The sequence below is a fragment of the Euphorbia lathyris genome, chromosome 10, assembly GCF_963576675.1.
Source record: "Euphorbia lathyris chromosome 10, ddEupLath1.1, whole genome shotgun sequence".
NCBI lineage: Eukaryota > Viridiplantae > Streptophyta > Magnoliopsida > Malpighiales > Euphorbiaceae > Euphorbia > Euphorbia lathyris.
The window spans coordinates 66,118,460-66,139,880 of record NC_088919.1 but is presented as its reverse complement, the minus strand read 5'-3'; positions in this window follow the sequence as shown (position 1 = coordinate 66,139,880).

Genomic DNA, 21,421 nt, shown 5'->3' with positions numbered 1-21,421 from the left:
GATTCAAAAGACTATATTAACAGTAGCCGTTATTCACATTCTTTAAATAGGTTGGGATAAAACGAGATTATGACGAAACGAAAACGAAGAACATTTCTGTTTTGAACGACCTCGTTGTAACGTAAAGAGTTTTGCAAACATGGCCCGTCCCTTCCGAATAAAAGACGAGCTCTTACGTTATGCCTTGCGTTGTTCTTAAGAGAAATGGATGTATCCGCAAAAGTGACTAAAGAAAATAAAAGAAAATAAACAAATGACCAAAGTCATTCTGTATCTACGATGTATATCCATCCCGAGGGTAGTTAAAGAAAATGAACCAATGCCGTTAAATACGTGCCTCAAGCCGGTATATACGCCGTTTAAAATCATAAAGCCGAATTAAGCTAAACTGCATAATTACGCCATATGGACGAGACTGTGGGCTTGACTAATGGCTCGATCATTTCGACCGTTACCAAAACTACAAGAAATATGGCCCGATCTGCGTGTTTGCTTAACTCGTGCCTAACTGAAAAAGAACGGTAATATCCCTGCTTCGAATAAGCATGCGATTCAACGAAAAGTTGATTTTCTATAACCACGCTAGGGTGATGTATCCCGTAGATTGGAAGGAATGAAAACTTGTTAATAGCCAAAGGATTACCGTGCGCTCAAATAAGACTCGCCGTCTTTTTACGTAGCCAAAACGAGCAAACAGATTCTTAACGCTAAAAACAAACACGTTACGCGATGAGTCTGTTCCTTAAAATAAAAAGTGCTTTCATCACTAAATAAACACGTGGTTACGTCTCTCGATAGATCCAAAAAGATCCCGTTGTAATCCAAAAATCGAGACACGAACCCACGCGAATAAAAAGGAACGAGTCATTGTCAATAACGAACGATTGAACCAGAAGAATAACTCGTACCGCGTCTAAATTCGAGATACGCTCAAAAGGGAATCAAAACCAGAACGAATGCGTCTCGTGAAATAACAAAAGACGAGTTATTCGAAAGAACAATCCATTTGGTCGATATCTTAGTCACTGGATGTGGATACGTCAAAACGAACTGTACTGTCTGATGGATGATTTACTTTTTTCCGTAATAATCGATGGCATCACGCGTTCCCTGGACCACAAGGTGAGCCCCAAACCAAAATCCTAGGAAAGAGACTTGGACCATCGAGTGCGTGGAGGAATAAGGGTGGAAGAGAGATGCTGTGATACGTGTAATTAGACTGACGTTTGTTCTTCTTATCTTATATATCCGTAAATAAATAAACGCACACACCACGAATCATGCATATAAAATCATGCATACATACTAATGGACGTCGTTCACGCAGACTTCATCATTAAGCGGTTGTGGTTCCGCGAGAGTAATCGGCTAGTCAGGCAGTTTGATCAGTTACGGATTGTCAGTTCCGAATCAGCAGTTGTAACATCCGAATCATCGTTGTCCGAATCAGCTCAGTCTTCGGTCAGTATGTCTACGCCAGATGAGAGAATATCAGGGTTAGAAAGAGTGGTAAACGACCTCAACGATCAGTTAACCGCAATTTTAGTCCAGCTGGACGAGCTTGCAATTAAGAGTAACAAGAGTGGCAGTAAACCAGCTAAGAGCAGTGTGACCACGGGTCCCCATTTTGGAAATAACTATCAGGATTGCGTAACAAGCAGTTTGGGAAAGAGAAAACAAAGGGAAGAGGAATGGAAGCAGCACATCACTCAGGAAGTGCATGATCTATGCGGGGTAGGCTCTGGGAGTCAGGATTTTTATAACTTGAAGAACTGCTTATCGGCGACTGCTTTGCCTTTGAAATTCCAGCTCCCGAACATGAAGAAGTTCGATGGAACTGGGGATCCTACCGCCCATGTGAACCAATATGTGGCAGCAATGAAACACATAATTCTGACGGAGGAACAAATCCTAGGGTTGTTCAGCGCCTATCTGGAAGGAGTTGCCCTCATGTGGTTTCATGCATTGCCACTAGGAACGAAGAGAGATTGGAAAGAACTAGCGAAGGTATTCATCACCCAATATAGCTTCAACACTATGTTTGAGGTTACTTTGAGGGAGCTAGAGAGCACCAAACAGCAGGCTGGGGAGTCTTTGTCCAACTTTGTGAGTAGGTGGAGAGCTAAGGCAGCAGTTATGAAACAAAAGCCGTCGGAGCAGGATCAGATCCGGGTGGTAATCAGCAACACTTTGCCGTATGTTAAGAATGAGTTGCGGTGCATGCCTTTCACCGATTTTAATCAGATATATAGCTACGCTTTGACAATTGAGGGGGATGGAGAGCCGAAAAGAGCTTATACTAAATGGACGAAGTTGGGGTATAGTGCCGGAGGGCCAAGTACTAATATAGAACCTACCGCAGTGAAAGTGCTTGAACTTAACGCTATCGGGAAAAGGCAGTTCGCCCAATTTGATCTGACCTATGCAAAAGTTTTCGAACGATTGCAGAAAAAGGAGTTGCTGAAAGCCCTTACTCCCAAGAACAAGACAGGACCCACACCACGGATGATAACCAGGGGGTATTGCGAGTTCCATAGTAACTACGGGCACACCATTGAAAATTGTGAGAGGCTAAAGCATGAGATCCAGGATCTGATTGATAAAAAGAAAATAGTCGACCCATCGTCAGCAAACCCTCCCCTTAGGGTGAGCGCAATTGGATCTGGGTTAGAGCTTTGTGGTGGAGTCATTCTGCGAATTTAAGGAGGAGCTGTTGGACTCCAATGAAAAAAGGAATGTGGGAAATGGTTTATACGTCTCTATTTTGGAGGAAGAGCCAACGGAAGAAGTGATGGACGATAGAACTAAAACTGAGGAAACCGATGAAGTATCATCTTGGAGGATCATGCCTGTGTTGAAATTGTTTAGTGGGGTAGAAGACCCCGAAGCTCATTTGTATGCATACGTATGTGCTATGTTTGGGGAGTCATACAAAGTGGAAAAAGTCGCTCCATGGTTCTATCTTTCGCTGGTGGGCGAACCTTTGAAGTGGTTTCAATCGCTACCTGACTCAACTAAGCATGATTGGTCACTGATGTCAAGCTTGTTTTTGGTGAAGTATCGAAAAGCCCAAACACAGGTGGGGGAACATGGCGCGATGCAAATTGGGCCTATCAAACGTCCGTTTCCGACTGTCAGCAAGTATAATGAAGGCAAGGACCCCATGGAGCACTTGCATTTTTACCTATCCGCTATGGGTCCTTTGGGCTTCAAAAAGGACAAAATCACGAGTTTGTTTTGCAACTCGTTGGCGGGAGAGTCACTAGTGTGGTATATGTCTCTTCCGATGAACGTTAAAGTGAATTGGGCTGAAATGACTAAGAGATTCATCAAGAAGTACACCGCAGGGGGATACCTAGAGGAAGTGCCGATGTTACCAGATGAGGAGACACCTGAGGCGGTGTTAACCATGGCTAAGTACAAAGGAGGTGAGAACCCCATCAACCACATAAACTGTTTCCGTGCCTACATGTTTGACGCAGGACTCTATCGAAGTGAGTTGGTTCAGCATTTTCTAAAGACACTCATAGGAGAAGCTTTGATGTGGCACCGAATGCTCTCGGTAAAGGCAAAAGGGGACTGGGGGTCCCTCATGGAGGCTTTCGTGTAGAGATATGAGATGTACATCCCGTGGACTGGGTCGTTGGAAGATTTAGAAAGGATCAAGCAATTTCCCGAGGAAGCATTCATGGATTATGCTAGGAGATGGAGGTTCAAGTATGCCTCATGTCGGGTCACCTTGAGCGATCAAGAGCAACTCATGTGTATCCGAAGGGGTGCTATTTCACTCGTCGCTAGAAGAATGAATGGAGTGTTCCTCAGGGACTATGAAGAACTGATAGGTTGGGCTCGGTATGGATCGTCGGACCCTTCCTACATAAATCCGAACATCCCTCACGTAATGGATCTGATGGTCATGGATATTTGGGGAAGTTCCTCCGACGAGGAGGGTATCAATCAGAAAGCTCCAATCCATATCTGGGATGAGTCTGATGGCGAGTCGGAAATTGCCGTAATGGTAGAGTCGGGTCAAGGCACCGAGGGAAAGAATCTTCCCGGATTTAAGATCTTCAACGATGTTACTGACTGGGGCAAAGGAAAGGCAAGCTGCTTCATATAGGGGATCATGATGCTTGACCTGAATGCTGAGGAGCAAGTTATCACTGCATAGACAACCGTGGGGGCGGTGGATGAACCAAACACCTCCAAGGCCCATGAAAACCCCGAGAACCCCGATGATGACAACTATGTTACTGCTTTGTTTGAATCCGATGATGTACTCGCCAAAACTATCAATGAAATGAATTCTGATTTTGCTTACTTGCTTGATGTTGATTCTGATCATTCCATGCATTCTCATTCATATAACATGCCTACATTTGAAATCAATGTAATAGAAATGTCAACTTTAAATCTTGGCACGGATGAAAATCCTAAACTTATACAAATTGCTCAAGAATTAATTATTGAAGAGAGAAAAGAATTTGAGAGAATAATAAAAAAAATACGAAATAGTGTTTGCTTGGACGTACGAAGACATGCCAGGAATCGATCAATCAATCGTAACTCACCGTATTCCAACATACCCCGAGGCTAAGCCCGTGAAATAGAAACTCCGACTCATGAGGCCGGAATGGGCAGATAAGATCAGAGAGGAAGTGAAGAAACAGTTAGAAGCAGGGTTCATTGAAGTAATCGACTATCCCCCTTGGGTTGCAAATGTAGTACCAATCGCGAAGAAGCACGGTAAAGTGAGAATGTGCGTCGATTATAGAGATCTCAACAAGGCTTGCCCCAAAGATGAATTCGCATTGCCTCACATCGACGTATTAATCGACAGTGCTGCATCGAGCGTCTTGCACACAAATGTTGACGGCTTCATGGGCTACATGCAGGTTCACATGGCAGAAAAGCACAAGGCAAAGACCTCGTTCACAACTGAGTGGGGAACGTACTGCTATAGGGTAATGCCGTTTGGTTTGAAAAATGCCGGGACAACTTATCAACGGATGGCTACGGCACTGTTCCATGATATGATACACAAGGAGGTGGAAGTTTATGTGGACGACATGATGGTCAAGTCGGAGACGAGAGAGGGGCATTTCGCTGCACTCGAGAAGTTTTTGGCCCGAATTGCAGAATTCAAGCTGAGGTTGAACCCGAAGAAGTGCTTCTTTGGTGTTTCATCGGGGAAAATCTCAGGCTATGTGATCAGTAACAAGGGGATCGAGGTGGATCCCGATAAGGTAAATGCCATACAGGAAATGCCGGCACCGAAGAATGAGAGAGAAGTGAGAGGATTTCTGGGGCAGGTTCAGTATATCAGTCGGTTCATAGCACGACTCACCATGATCTGCGAGCCAATCTTTAAACTGCTGCGGAAAGATCAACCGACGGTTTGGAACGACAAATGTCAGCAAGCCTTGGAGAGCATCTGGACCTATTTGATTAATCCGCCAGTTTTGAGACCACCCAAACTCAGAAAACCACTTCTCCTATATGTAGCGATCGAGGAGCGATCCATTGGAGCAATGTTGGCCCAGGAAGGGGACACTAGTGTAGAGCATGCAGTGTATTATCTGAGTAAGAAGTTCCTGGAATACGAGCTTAAGTATAATATGATCGAAAAGACATACGTGGCAGTAGTATGCCTAACGAAGAAGCTGCGACACTATTTTCAGACTTACAAAGTGATCATTATTTCCCGGATGGATCCCGTGAAGTATCTGTACCGAACTCCATCCTTAATCGGAAAGCTGGCCCGATGGTTGTTGCTTCTGTCAGAATTCGACATCGAATATGTAACGAAGAAGGTTATCAAGGGGAGAGCCGTAGCAGAATTTCTGGCCAATCAGCCCCTAAGTGCGGAAGAAGAGGAGATGAACTATGATTTCCCCGACGAGCATTTGAGCGCCATAGAGGTTATACCGTAGAAAATTTTCTTCGACGTCGCAGTTAATTTAAGTGGAGCAAGGGTAGGAGTGTTACTTATCTCGCCAGAAGGAGAAAGGATCCCAATGGCAAAGAAGTTATCGTTCCCTCTCACTAATAATACGGTCGAGTATGAAGCGTGCATCTACGGGTTAGAGTCTTTAGCAGCATTGGGAGCATCGTACGTTGAAATCTGGGGCGACTCAAAGCTGATTATCAAACAAGCACGAGGAAACTGGGAAGTAAGGGAAGAAAGGTTGCGCCCATACCTAGACCAGCTGGAGGGGTTGGCACAGAGATTCAGCGAGTGCCGCTTTTATCACATTCCCCGAGCACAGAACCAAGCAGCGGATGCTTTGTCCACCTTGGTGTCGATGTGGGATAATCCACGGAATCTTGCCTCAAAGCCTTTGGTGCTAAAAAGGTCCCACAAATCGTGCTATGAAGATGTAATGTTGTTAGGAGTAGACGAGAAGCCTTGGTACTTCGACATTGTGAATTTCATGAAAAACAAGACTTATCCAGCAGAATCAGAACTTAAGGATCAAGCTGTGATTAGGAGGTTAGCTCATCAGTTCGTTATCCATAATGATTTGCTTTACAAAAGGCACACCGATGGATTACAATTGAGATGCTTGGACGAGGGAGAAGCCCGTGAGGCAATGGATTCGGTACACTCAGGAATTTGTGGAGCCAATATGGGAGGAGCAGTATTAGCAAAGAAAATCGTAAGGCAAGGTTTCTATTGGGTCACCATGGAAAGAGATTGCAATGAATGTGTGAAGAAATGCCACGATTGTCAAATCCACGGCGATTATAATCACCTGCCAGCTATGGAACTGCATGTGTTGGCACCCATTTGGCCGTTTGCAGCTTGGGGCATTGATATCATCGGTGAGGTGAGGCCTAATGCATCAAATGGACACAAGTTCATCGCAGTTGCCATTGATTACTTCACCAAGTGGGTAGAGGCAGAATCGTTTAGTAAGCTGGGATCGAAGCAGATGAGGAAGTTTATTGAAAAGCATCTAATCACCAGGTTTGGGGTGCCTCACCATATGATCACGGATAATGGGATCCAGTTTCAAGGGGAAGTGAAAAGTCTCTTCCAAGAGTACGGTATTGAGCATCATAGATCGTCTCCATATCGCCCACAAGCTAACGGGGCAGTAGAAGCGGCCAATAAGAACCTTAAGAGGATTCTCGTAAAGACAGTAGCATCGCATCGGAATTGGCACGAGTAGCTTCCGCTCGCTTTATGGGCTTATCGCATGATGGTTAGAACGTTAACTGGGGCAACGCCGTTCTCCTTAGTGTATGGGGCAGAAGCAGTTCTGCCCGTTGAGATTGAGAAGCGATCGCTGAGAATCGCGGTAGAAGCAGAGATTCCCGAGACAGAATGGGTGAAGAACCGATATGAACAGTTGGCGTTGGTGGACGAGAAAAGGATGAAGGCTCTTTACCATGTGCAGTTATATCAAAGAAGGATGGCCCGGGCCTTCAACAAAAAGGTCAAGGCCAGCCCTATCAACGAAGGGGATATGGTGCTGAAACAGATCCGAATGACGCACACTAACCCTAGGGGCAAGTTTAGGCCAAACTGGGAAGGATCGTTCTTCGTGAAGAAGATCCTGAGCAAGGGGGCGGTGAAGCTTGCTGCTATGGATGGCATGGAGTTCTCCGAACCTACCAATCTGGATAGGCTTAAGAAATACTTTTCGTAAAAAAAAAATAAAGAAATAAAAATTCCCGATAGGTTGAAAACCCGCAAAGGGCGATCTATGCAACAATAAGGGACATCCCAATGAGTGAAAACCCAAGAGGGCGCTCATTTGAAAATTCCGGGATAATAAAAGGAGAGTTGAAAAATCGTTGGGACCTGAAAACCGAAAAAAGGCGGGTCCTGGTAACAGTAGTTATATCTTGAGCAATTATGGAAATAATGTGTAAGTGGCTAAGTATTTCTGTTGCTTGTAAATAAATAAAGGCATGAATGTATTCGAAGAGAATGTTTGAAATGATTATGATCGACTGAATGCATGGTATTACAAGTCATGAGTTATACATTTCTTTTCCCCACCACCAAATAAAAAGCCTACACAAACATCTTTTTCACATATACCCACTATACATCACGGTAGTACTAATAAAGTCGTAAACCAAAGCAATGACGGGACTATCAAAGAGGAGGAACCCCAAAGTCCCAAAAGCCCTCAAGCGAATCAAAGCCTCTGAAGTAAGGTGCCCACTCCTCGGCTAAGGCCTCCTCGGTAACCCGATGACCCTTTACCGCAATCCGCAAACTCTCCTCAGTAGCTCGCTGGACCTCTATATCCACACAGCTCCTCTCCTCGGTTGCCCGGCCTCGCTCCTCCCAGCTGGAGCACTCATCCTCCATCTCTCGATAACGATGTATGATCTGAGCGTCATCATTCCGTAGTGACTCTCCTCGCCCGGCCGCCACGCCCTCCTGTACTCTTCGGCCCATAGAATAGAGGCCTCCCTGTAAAGAAAAATAGGAGGGAAGCAATGTAAAAAAGGAAAAAAAAGAGAAAATATATATACATTCATTCATAATCATGTGCATACATATCACTACACTAGGTTATACAATACTCACCAGATGATGGGCGTGACTTAAGTCAAGCCGCACGCAGAAATACTTGGATAGCTCCACGAAATTTGTGCAAGTCTAGGCAGGCTTCGATAGGCAAATTAGGATTCGATCTATGGGCACAGGCCCCGCTACGGACTGCGGTCTACGACATTATCAATGGGCACAGGCCCCGCTACGGACTGCGGTCTATGGCATCATCAATGGGCATAAGCCCTGCTACGGACTGCGGTCTACGGCATTATCAATGGGCACAGGCCCCACTACGGACTGCGGTCTATGGCATTATCAATGGGCACAGGCCCCGCTACGGACTGCGGTCTACGGCATTATCAATGGGCACAGGCCCCGCTACGGACTCCAGTCTACGACATGAAGTGACTGCAGTCACAAACTCTCGGACGAGTGATAAAGCCCAAATATCAAAGCGACTGTGGTCAAAACCTCTGGGACGAGGTCTCAATTCCAACTCTCGGACGAGTAATAAAGCCCAGCTATCATCAACGAAGAGCACCTGCGATCGATGTAGAGATTAAGGTCGAACGGTTAATTTGGAGATATGCGAAACAAGCAAACGCCTGCGATCGATGTATAGATTAGGGTCAGATGTTCGATTTGGAGATCTGCAATACAAAGAAACGCCTGCGATCGATGTAGAGATTAGGGTCGAACGATGGATTTGGAGATATGCAAACGAAAGGACGCCTACGATCGATGTATAGATTAGGGTCGGATGTTCGATTTGGAGGTCTGCAATACATGAAAACGCCTGCGATCGATGTAGAGATTAGGGTCGAACGATGGATGTGGAGATACGCAAACAAAAGGACGCCTGCGATCGATGTGGAGATTAGGGTTGAATGATTAATTTCAAAACGAAAGAGTACCTGCGGTCGAGATAAAGACTAGGGTCGCTAGAAAAAGCAACTTTACCTGCGGTCTAGGGTCGCTAGAAAAAGCAACTTTACCTGCGGTCGAGATAAAGACTAGGGTCGCTAGAAAAAGCAACTTTACCTGCGGTCGAGATAAAGACTAGGGTCGCTAGAAAAAGCAACTTTACCTGCGGTCGATGTGAAGACTAGGGTCGCTAGAAAAAGCCATTTACCTGCGGTCGATTTAGACTAGGGTCGCTAGAAAAAGCTATTTACATGCGGTCGATTTAGACTAGGGTCGCTAGAAAAAGCCATTTACCTACGGTCGATTTAGACTAGGGTTGCTAGAAAGAGCCATTTTACCTGCGGTCGATTTAGAGACTAGGGGCCCCAGAAGGAGAGTTCGCCAGCAGCCGATTCAGAGGCAAGGACAGGACAGCCAAAGTGAAGATTGAAGACAAGATAGGAACTTGCGACATGGAGATCAGGTATTTCTCCTCCCACTCTATAGGTGTCTTTTACTTTAATATATTTCGCATTGCATGTGTTGCATTCATGAAAAAGTTTTTTTTCAAAAAGCACACACGTCACTGTCAAAAATAGAAAGTAGGGGCAACTGTAGACACCGGGGTCGGAGGACCAATGAAGAAAAATTATAAAAAGGGATCCAAATCAGTCGATTGAAATAAATGATGAGTCAATAAAAATAATAATGAAAAAAAACGTTGTTCGAAGGAACCGTGGAGACCGATTTGATCGAATTCGAAAATCGAATCGAGATGACGGGCGAATCGGTTCCGCGAGTGAAATCTTAAATCATCTCGCCGAGTTCGGGGTATTTCACACCCTTTTCTTACTAATTTTATTATTAATAAAATCTCGGGATGATAGAGGGTTTTATTTTGGTATTCGAGCAATCCAAAGAATATATATATATATATATATATATATGGTTTTGTAAAAGGATCAATTTTATAAAAGCTAATAAAATCGGTTTTGACGAAAATCAATCGTTATTGATTTTGGTTGTTTTTAGATGTATTTTATTTAGTTAAACTTATTTATTTTTTTTAGTATATATAAACGCGGCCCCGTCGGGGCCGGTATTTATGTCACGGGCCGTTGGACGGCCCGTGACGAGGGCTGGGCCGCCCAGGCTCAGGCCCAGCCCTCCTTGCACTTGGCATTCGGCCAAGTGCAGCAAATGCACTTGGCCGAATGCCAAGTGCATTTGTTAGCTTTTATTTAAAAAAAATAAAAAAATGAAATAACAAATAATAATGATAATGATAATAATAATAATCATAACAATAAAGCCATCTAGCTTACCTTTGGCTCCAAGTTGGCTTGGAGCCAAAAATAAATTATGTTTGGGGCTCCATATGCCTATAAATAGGATGGAGTCCCAAGGCATTAGGGAGAAAGAAAAAACCCGAACCCTTGGAGAAATTCGACGAGATCCGAATTCGCCCAAAAACCCCAAAAACCGACTCAAAACACTATCAATCGACTTGATTTGGCATCTCCATTACCGATTGAGAGGTAATAATCCGAGGAACTAGACCCGTTTACTCTTTCATTTCATTCTTTATTACGTTTTTATTGTTTAGATCTACTCCTTTACTCATTTATTTGCACTTTTATTGCTTAAACTTGTCAAATTAATTTTCTTCTTTCATTCTACAAACACTTGAGTTTGGATCTAAAATAAAAACCTCGTTTTATGTCCCAATACGAACCGTGACCCCATTTAGGGGTAGTTCGGGACTAAAACATTGTAGATCTAGATTTAGAAAATGTTTTAATTAACGTTTTAAAATAAAACATTGTTTTGGGAGTTTCCGTTATAGACTATGACCCGATTCGGGTAGTTCGGAGGCCAAAAATGATAGAATAGATTAGATCTAAAGCTTTTGAATAAATCTGGAAACTGTTAAGAGCTGTTTCTGTAATTTCACTTTTTCTGTCGGTAAAGGCGGTTTACCGACGGATTTTCCGTCGGTAAAGCTGCTGGAATTCGGACAAAAATGCCTTTTTAACCCTTTTTTCTTAACTTTTTGATATTTGGTCCCTAATATATGTATATATAATTATGTAATTATTTTATTAAAATCATTTTGGGGTATATAACTAATAATTATCTATTATATATTTACTCATTTTGTGTTTGGGTATTATTTATATTAATCTAACTTTGTAAAAATATATATATGTATATATAGGTTTTTTTTAAGTCCATTTAAGCTATATCTAATTATTATTTTTGTGGTTCATTTGCTTGGCCCATTTGGGATGATTTATAAATGCTTTTGGGTTATTAGATATTATTTTGGGTATTGATATTGGGATGTACTTTTAGGTGGGTTAATTTCCATATAGCTATTGTGTAAAAACTAATTTGAGGTTAAATGTTATTTTCTCATTCATGAACTTTATTCATTATTTTTACATGTTTTGAATTAGGATAAAAAGTATACTATACTTAGTGTTATTTTCCTTTTTATTAGCATATATCAATGACTATAGTACATATTATGTTTTTACCTTATTTTTAATCTATAGGTGTAATTACCATCTTTTACTAAAAAGGTATATATATGTATATATTCCTTTTTTATTCTTTAGACATTTATATGTATATTTTAAATGGGTTTTGTTTGGTAATTGTGATTTAATTTGTTGTGATTATGATAAGTAAAGGTTCAATTGAGTGAAAAAAGGGAAATAAACCACAAAAAAAAGACTTCAATTTGATTATTTAAACTAAAGAGTTTTTTAGAGATTCTTAATGTAAATAAAAAGGTTTTTCGTCGTTTTAAATCGCTTTCTAAAAATATCACGTTTTAAAACCTTAATTCGTTCCAATGACGGATTAAGCGAACCTTGTAATTAAAATCGTTTTCATTGTAAATAATGAAGTTTTGAATCGTTTTTCTAACTAAACAGTTTTATACAAAATGAATGAACTTGTATGCTTAATCACGATTTTGGTTAAAACTTCTTGTTCAAACGTTTTCAAACGCTCGAGTCGTTCCAACGGCGATTCGAGTCGATGTCATGTAAATTAACGGGGTTTTGAAACGTACCTAAATCGTTCCAACGGCGATTAAGGTACGAACCATGTAAATAAACTCGTTTTTCGGGGAGTGAGATTAGCTTAGAGTTAGTGTATAGTATAAAGCATAAAATCACACTGTAAATAAATCAATTCTCTCTTCTCCCCCTCTCTCTCCTGTATACTTTAAATTTATGCAAAATGGGTGATTCTTTACTAAAATGGCTTTCAATAACATGCTCAAAACGGTTTTCAAAGCGAGAAAGAAAAGGTTTCAAATGAATTTTAAACTTAAAGAAATATGCGATTAGTCCGTTATTGCCTAACACGCTGAGTAGGAGGCCGATGGTTCATAACCGGGCGATGTCGGGGTGCCTAGTAGCCTTTCTCCGGAAAGGAGCTAGCCTTCTCGGCTCATACCTAAGTTTCCCGAACCCTCACCGGTCTCCCGCAAGGGATCGGTGTTCATTTTTCCATTCGTGGATGGCGACTCTTCCATACTCCGAGCTCCGGTCATACCGAGCAGCTTGATTCCACGATTGGTTGCTTTCGGCGCCAATCACCGCTTACGTCGCCATGAGGTGTCCACCCCTCGGTCCGCCCGGGCGAGGCCATTCGGCACCTTGTCTAACAGGAGTTCTCAGATTATTATTAAAGAAGGCATGAGATGGAAAGTAGGGGACGGAACTGATATCAATGTTTGGAAGGATAAATGGCTTCGTGATACGGAGGATGGGTACATTCGAACTCCTCCGATAGCCGGACTTGAAAATCTTAAAGTATGTGATCTGTTTATTCCCAATTCACGAGATTGGGACTTTGAGCTGATAGAGGAGCTGTTCGACAGAAGAGATCTCGAGGAAATGAATAAATTGCCAACACGGTTCTCTTGCGATAAAGACAGTTTAATCTGGCAGGCCCACCCCTCCGGAAGATATACCGTCAAGAGCGCGTACAGGGTGGGTACTTCGCTGGAGGGAAGTGACAGGTATCATGTGGAAGGGGCGTGTAGAAAGTTATGGGCGGCTGAAGTGCCAGCAAAAGTAAGATACTTTGCGTGGCAGCTCGCGAGGGGCTATCTGCCTACGAGGGTAAAATTACAGCAAAGAGGAATCCAAACGACTACTGCTTGTGTGCTTTGTAACGGCTCATGGGAAGATGATTGGCATATTTTTACTGAATGTAGTGTGGCGAAGAGAGTGTGGCGAAGAGAGTGTGGCAGCGGGATAACCTACTGGAGCAGGTCGAGAGCGCAACCGAATCAGCTAGTAACATCTCTGATTGGTTTTGCAGGTTATTGACGAACTTAAACGCTGCTACTGCAGAAGGTTTTTTGATGCGCGCATGGATCATCTGGAGGGCCAGGAACCAGCAAATGTGGGAATAGGTTCACAACACACCGGAGCAGATAACCATGAGCGCTGTTCGGATTCTGAATGACTGGAGAAGTGCCCAACAACTAAGGCGACAACACCTCCCTACGACGGCAAGACGAACAGATCAGTCCTGTTCTTCCTGGCATCCCCCTGCTAATGACCGATGGTCCTGCTGTGTCGATGCTGCGATGTTCGATGAAAGGAAAGAAGCAGCGAGCGGGGCTGCGGTTAGAGATAGGGAGGGGCGTTTCATCATGGGATATCAAGAAAAGCTGAACTGCTACCCAATGATTCGTGTAGGAGAGGCATTAGCTCTGTTACACGCTCTAAAATGGATCAAAGCTCAAAGTATACACAATGTGACCTTCAAATCCGACGCCAAACAGGTAGTTGAGGCTATCCATACCGAAACTATCGACGACTCAGAATTCGGAGGGCTAATTACACAATGCCGAGCAATTCTGAACTCAGACGACTCATACTCAGTCAAATGGATTAGGCGACAAGCTAACGGGTTGGCACATGCGCTAGCACGTTCTTCCTGTTTTACTACTTGTCCCGCATTCTTTTATTCTTTACCGAGTTTTATTTCGGACGATTTGTTATTCTTTTGCCAATTGACGACACATAATTAATATATTCTTTATTGGCTTAAAAAAAAAAAAATTTAAAATAATTCTTTAGGTTTAATACATCATTTGCCATCTGAACTTGTCTAAAAAGTTTGATTGACCTATTGAATTTTCAAAGTGTTTCGGTAATCTCTAAACTTGCATAAAATGTTCAGTTAGCCATCTGAACTTGCATATAATGTAATCAATTGATTATTCGGTTGCAAAAAAGTAAATTAAATGCGGAATATATATTGTATGATGGAGAATGTTTTGTCTTTCATTAGATAGACCCATAATTGTTGATTCTCCTACTGTAATTGCAGTTGAGTTTCTTCCATTTGGATTTAAGTTTCTTACATTTTTTTTGTAATGTGATGAGTAACATCGTATTAGGATTTGTTGTGGAGCCCCGAGCTGTATCAGTCTTCTCCATCGTACCGTCCTTGAGTTCATGATCTTTGATGTCGTGCTCATCATTATTTGAGATTCTTTCTTCTCCCTCTAATGTAGGGTCGGTTGTACCTTTCGAGCTCCTTGGTCAAGATGTGGACTTCTTTCAATTAGGGGTCCTCGCATAATTGTCCTTCTATGGCTTGGAAAATATTTGCGAGCCGTGAAGGTTGAAGATCTTGAGGTCGTGGAGTTCGATTTGCTCATTGCACCAAATGTTGGGTGTAGTCCAACTTTCGAGTTGAATTCCCACCCCGGGCAATCCTAGATGGACAAAAATATTTTATCTATCTTTCAAAATATCACAATTTAAAAATCACATTTGGACTTCAATCCAAATCACATAAATAATAACAACAATAATTGATTAAAAAAAATAAAATAACAACAATAACCGTAACAGATTTCTCGATCCAAAAACAATTTGCATAAAATAGTCAAATTCATTTTTCTAATTATATCTAATTATATATAAAAATATATTAAATAAATATAAAAATATATTCTATTGAATAGGAATATATTCTATTAAAATATTCTATTAAATATTATTCTATTGAAATAAATATATAATAATATAATAAAAAACAAAATGAAAATATAATTAACTATTAGCTTAGTGGTTGAGTGTATAGAAAAAAAATGAAATAAAAGAAAGTAAAGATAAATACTAATATTTAATTCTCTCCAATCGCGATGACCGAACCCGCGTCTACCCTAGGGCCTTCCTCGCCGGACTCCTTCCGCCACACCGTGTTCGTCCCTCCGGACGGCCACTCTCCCCCGTTTGCGACCGACCCACCGCCACCAAAGCTGTCCTGGAAGGACATCGCCGATGCTAGCTCTGATTCCATCCCCCCTCGGCCCCGAAAGGATCTCTGCGCTGAAGGTCTAATCCGAATTAGCCCCAATTCTGCTGACCCCCTGATCCTGATTGTCACAATTGATCCCGAGCTGAAAAAGAGGTTAGCGGTGCCCTGGGCTAATGCACTAATCATCAAAATTCTGGGACGGAGCCTGGGCTATGTAGCTCTACAACGCAGAACCATGGAGCTTTGGAAACCAATAGCAGGAGTAAGCATGATAGATTTGGGAGAGGGCTTCCACTTGGTTCAATTTGATAACGAGATGGATAGAAGCCACGTGATTAATGATGGCCCTTGGATGATACAGGGGCACTATTTGACTGTTCGAACCTGGTCTGCAACGTTCAGCCCAACTGAAGCAAGCGTGGAGAAATCTATGGTCTGGGTACGCTTTCCTCAACTTCCTCTTTTATTTTATGATGTGGATGTGTTATTGGGAATTGCTGCCACCATTGGAAAACCAGTGCGTGTGGATAAGAATACAGCCAAGAAAACTAGAGGGCGGTTTGCTAGAGTATGTGTGGAAATAGATCTCTTGAAGCCTTTGATTGCTCAGTTTGAGTTAGATGGGGAAATTCAGAGGGTGGAATACGAAGGCCTCCATACGGCTTGTACCTTCTGTGGTAGATACGGCCATCTTAGAACTGAATGTTGCTGGCAAAGTGCAGTCCCTGTAAAGAATCCCGTCGAGGCTTGCGATATGGTTGTGGGAGAGACGGAGCAGAGAACTGATGGTGAACCTCGTGCCACGGAGTTCCCAGCGATGCCTGATTCCGGAATTGATAACCAGGATGCAGGTTCGGAGGTGTATGGCCCCTGGATGCTTGTGCCTAGACGGAAGTATCCTGCTAGAAACTCGATGCAGGGATATGCTAATAAAGGGAAACCTGATAGTGGGAATGAAGCAAATCCAAATCCATTCGCAGGGAAGCAGGGTCTAGAACAGGGAAGCACAAGCAAAGGAAAATTCACTGGATTCAGTGCTTTGGTGACAGATAGAAGTGAGAAGGAGATTACAGGAGGCAAGATCACCCAAAAGCAGAAACACAAGGGGACGGGTAAGCTTGCTAGTAAACAGAAGGAAAATAAGGGACAAGGGTTGGATATTCACCCAAACAAGTTTGCAACCCTGGGCAATGTCTCGATGGACATCGAAAAAGAAGGTAGTGTGCTTATGACGGATTTCGGGAGAATGAATCGTCGGATGCTGTGGTTGGGAGAGGGAAGAGATCCAGGTTTTCTTTGGACCACAGAGAACCACTCAGTTCTCTCAACGCTAATGTGCAACAAGAAGAGCTTGTTTTCAAAGGGAATGATAGGTTGATTCAGAAGCTAAGAGAGAGATCTGTAGTGCAAAGTTTGGGTAAATCGGTAAGATTGGAGGATCAGCCTCCAGGCCGGAATCTGAATTGATCTGCCTTGGGCACCCCGTTCCTGTTATCTCCTTGATTATGAAGATTATCATCTGGAACTGCTTTGGTGCCGGTGGCACTAATTTTCAGAGATCTTTAAGACACATGGTAAAGGTTCATAAGCCCGATATTGTTGGCCTCCTTGAAACTCGGATCTCGGGCGCTGGTTATGGGTAGGAAGATGGGGTTCAATAGATGCGAAATAGTGGAAGCGGAGGGTTTTAGTGGAGGAGTTTGGCTGTTCTGGGATGAAGCCCAGGTTCAAGTTAATGTGAAGGAGAAGAACTATCAGTTTATTCACTGTACTGTTGCGTTAAAAGAAGGGGAATGGAAGGACCAGTTTTTTGACTTGACGGCGGTTTACGTTAAACCTCAGCTGGTGCATAAAAGGAAATTCTTTGAGGATACTTGTCAGCTCAGCAGACACACTACGGGTCCCTGGCTTCTTTGTGGGGATTTCAATTATATTAAGGATGGAAGTGAGAAGCAGGGAGGGTCGATCAGAACGCTGAACAGGTGTAATCCCTTCATCTCTTGGATTAATGACCTTGAGCTTATGGATTTGGGGTACGAGGGGCCAAAATTTACTTGGTACAGGGGCTCAACCCCAAGAACCCGTGTAGCCTGCAGACTTGACAGGGGTTTGTGTAACTCTGAATGGCGGCTTCGGTTCCCTTCTGCAGTAGTGAGAAATCTACCGAGATCACAGTCTGACCATACTCCGATTTTGATTGATGTTCTGAATAATTCTCATAGTATCAAAAGCCCCTTTCGCTTTATGAACGCCTGGCTGGAAGGTACTGCCGTGAAAGATTTGATTAACCACCACTGGAATGATACGGCCCCCCTTGGAAGCGCTCTGAGTAGCTTGGCGGATAGGCTCCTGGAGTGGCACAAGACGGATTTTGGAAACCTTGTTAACCGCAAAAAGAGAGCCTTTGCTCGTTTGGGAGGGATTCAGAAGAAGTTGGCTATTCAGTGCACTAATGGGATGCTCCGGCTTGAAAATAAAGTTAGGCAAGAGCTAAATACCATCCTTAAGCAGGAGGAACTCTTCTGGGCGCAGCGATCTCGTGTGCAGTGGCTCAAGGAGGGGGACAGGAATACCAAGTTTTTTCATTTATCAACGGTCATTAGAAATCGTTGAAACTGGAAGATGGGGCTGCGGAGTAACGAAGGTAATTGGATCTGGGATGCACGGGTTTTGCGCTCTATGGCTGATAGCTTCTTCTTCCAGCTGTATTCAGATGAGATGCCTAACAGGGTCCCCATCCATTCGGCTCATGGTTTTCCTGAGATCACTAGCTCGAGTTACACAGAGCTGAACCAACCGTTTATAATGGAAGAGGTGAAGAATGCTCTCCGGAGTATGGCCCCCTGGAAAGCTCCTGGGCCGGATGGGTTCCAAGCAGGGTTTCTTTCAGCGGTTCTGGGACACGGTTGGAACAAGCACCATGGGGTGTGTTCTTCGTGGGCTGAACACCGGGGTCCTCGAGGAGGGAATGAACAGTACCCTTATCTCTCTTATCCCAAAAGTCAAGGATCTTGACAGCCTCACGAAATTCAGACCAATCAGCTTATGCAATGTTAGCTACAAGCTTATCACAAAATGTATTACGAACAGACTCAAAACTATCTTACCTGAGGTGGTTGGTCCTATACAGAGCAGCTTCGTCCCGGGTCGTCAGATTTCAGATAATGTGGTTCTAATGCAGGAAACTATCTTCTCCTTCCAACGCAAGAAGAACAAGAAGAAGCAAATGCTCTTGAAGCTTGATCTTGAAAAGGCTTATGATCGGATTAACTGGAATTTCTTACAAGATACCCTGAACAGGCTTGGCCTTCCCCCAGGGCTAATTTCTGTGATCATGAGCTGTGTTACTACCCCGACCATGCATGTTCTTTGGAATGGTGAGAAAGGGGATGGGTTCAAGCCGTCTAGGGGGCTTAGGCAAGGGGATCCGCTGTCTCCTTATCTCTTTGTTCTCTGTCTTGAAAGGCTGAATCACCTCATCCAGGATGCGGTGGAAGTAGGGGAGTGGGTCCCAGTCACTCTGTCAAAGAATGGGCCTAAACTGTCTCATTGTTTCTTCACCGATGATATTGTCTTGATGTCTGAAGCGTCCGTGAAGCAAGCGGAGGTCATTAAAAACATCCTGGGGTTGTTTTGTGATGGATCGGGCCAAAAGGTTAGTCTTGAAAAATCCTGTTGTTTCTTTTCCAATGGCGTTCAGGACCAGCTTAAGAATCGGATATCAGGGACCCTAGGGATCAAAAGCACCAGGAACCTTGGAAAGTATCTAGGCATTTATCTTGCTCATGAGAGGGTCAACAAACATTCTTTTGACTATGTGATTGATAGAGTTCAGAATCGCCTCACCGGTTGGAAGGAGAAGAGTCTGTCACTTGCAGGGAGAACTACGCTGGTTAAGGCAGTACTGTCCGCCCTGCCCATTTATGCAATGCAAACTTCGGTCTTTCCAGTAAGCGTTAGCAAACGTTTGGACAGCATTAACAGAAGATTTATCTGGGGGAATGAGAGTAGTAGGAGGAAGACTCACCTGGTTAAATGGGAGGTGGTATGCAAAACTAAGGATCAAGGGGGTCTCGGTGTTCGCCAGGTCAGAGAAGCCAATCTCGCGAATATTGCGAAATTAGGCTGGAGGATGCTCACTGAACATGACTGCGTCTGGGCCAAAGTGCTCAAAGGTATTTATGGGGGGAACAAGGGCGGGCTGGATATGTTCAAAAAACGGAACCCGCAAAGCGCAGTTTGGAAAGGAATTGTCCTAGGAGCGGATATTCTGAAAAAAAGGCATTTGCCATCTTGTTAGAAATGGGCGGAACACTCGGTTCTGGTCAGATAACTGGCTTCAGGCTGGTAAACTTATTGACAAAGCTCTTGCCCCCTTGTCGGAGGAGGAGATGAGTCAGAATGTGGCAGATTACTGGGTTGAAGGGCATGGCTAGGATTGGGACAGATTACGTAGTGTGCTTCCTCAGGACGAGCTGCACAATCTTGCCTCTATAGTCCTGTTCAGTAATGACGATAACATGGACGGTTGGAGTTGGGAACCGAGCAAAACAGGCAGCTTCTCGACGAAAACGACTTATGCGCTCCAATCCAATCAATCTGCTGCTACTGCAACGAGTTGGTCGGCTGCAGATTGGATGTGTATCTGGGAAGCTAAGGTAACCGAGAGAATTAAAATGTTTCTCTAGACTATGGGGCATGAGGCTGTTCTTACCAATGCCGACCGGGTCAGGAGGCATATCAGCAGTGATGAGGATTGCGGGATCTGTGGATCTAGAGAAGATCTAATTCATCTTCTCCGGGATTATAGTGAAGCAAGGAGAATCTGGACTTTCTTCATTCCTTTGAATCGGCAAGCGGATTTCTTCTCAGGGGAGGTTAAACCGTGGATGCTGTGTAACTTACAGGATAGAGGGAAGTGGAATGGTATTTCTTGGGCAATTGTTTTTGGAACCTGCTGCTGGTTACTTTGGAAATGGAGGAATGAATTGGTGTTTGAAGGCGTCGGTCGGGGGCTGACGGAAAAGATTGACACTATTATTCGCGCCGCGTCGGAGCAAGCTGAGGCTGTGAGGACCTGTCGGAACGCGTGTGCTGTGCCGCCGCATACGCGGGATCGTCTGGTTCAGTGGTTGCCACCGACGGAGGGATGGATCAAGTTCAACTGCGATGGGGCTCGGAGTAACATTTCAGGTCGCGCGACTTGCGGCGGGCTCGCCCGGGACAGTAACGGAAGCTGGTTAGGGGGATTTTTCTGCAGGTTGGGTAACTGCTCCGTGGATCTGGTGGAGATTTGGGGCCTCTATTACGGGTTGGAACTTTCCAGGAGAAAGGGGTGGAAGAAGGTAATTTTTGAGCTCGATTCTCAATCAACGGTGGAGCTTATCAGAACAAAAGGGTATCGGGTACATCGGTATGATTGGCTTCTTGAGGAATGTCGGAAACAGATTGGTTCGAATTGGGATGTCAAAGTTGTTCATGTCCTTCGTGAAGGGAATAGAGCAGCGGATTTTATGGCAAATTTCGCAGGCGAAAGGTGTTTAGGGTATCACGAGTGTGAGAATCCCCCTGCAGGCTTAATGGACATCATTGATTCAGACAATTCTGGTTCGGGCATCCTCAGGAGAGCTCGGAATCTAGATTAGTTTTTGGTTTGTTTGTTTCCGGAGCCTAGGCCCTTCATTCTGTTCAAAAAAA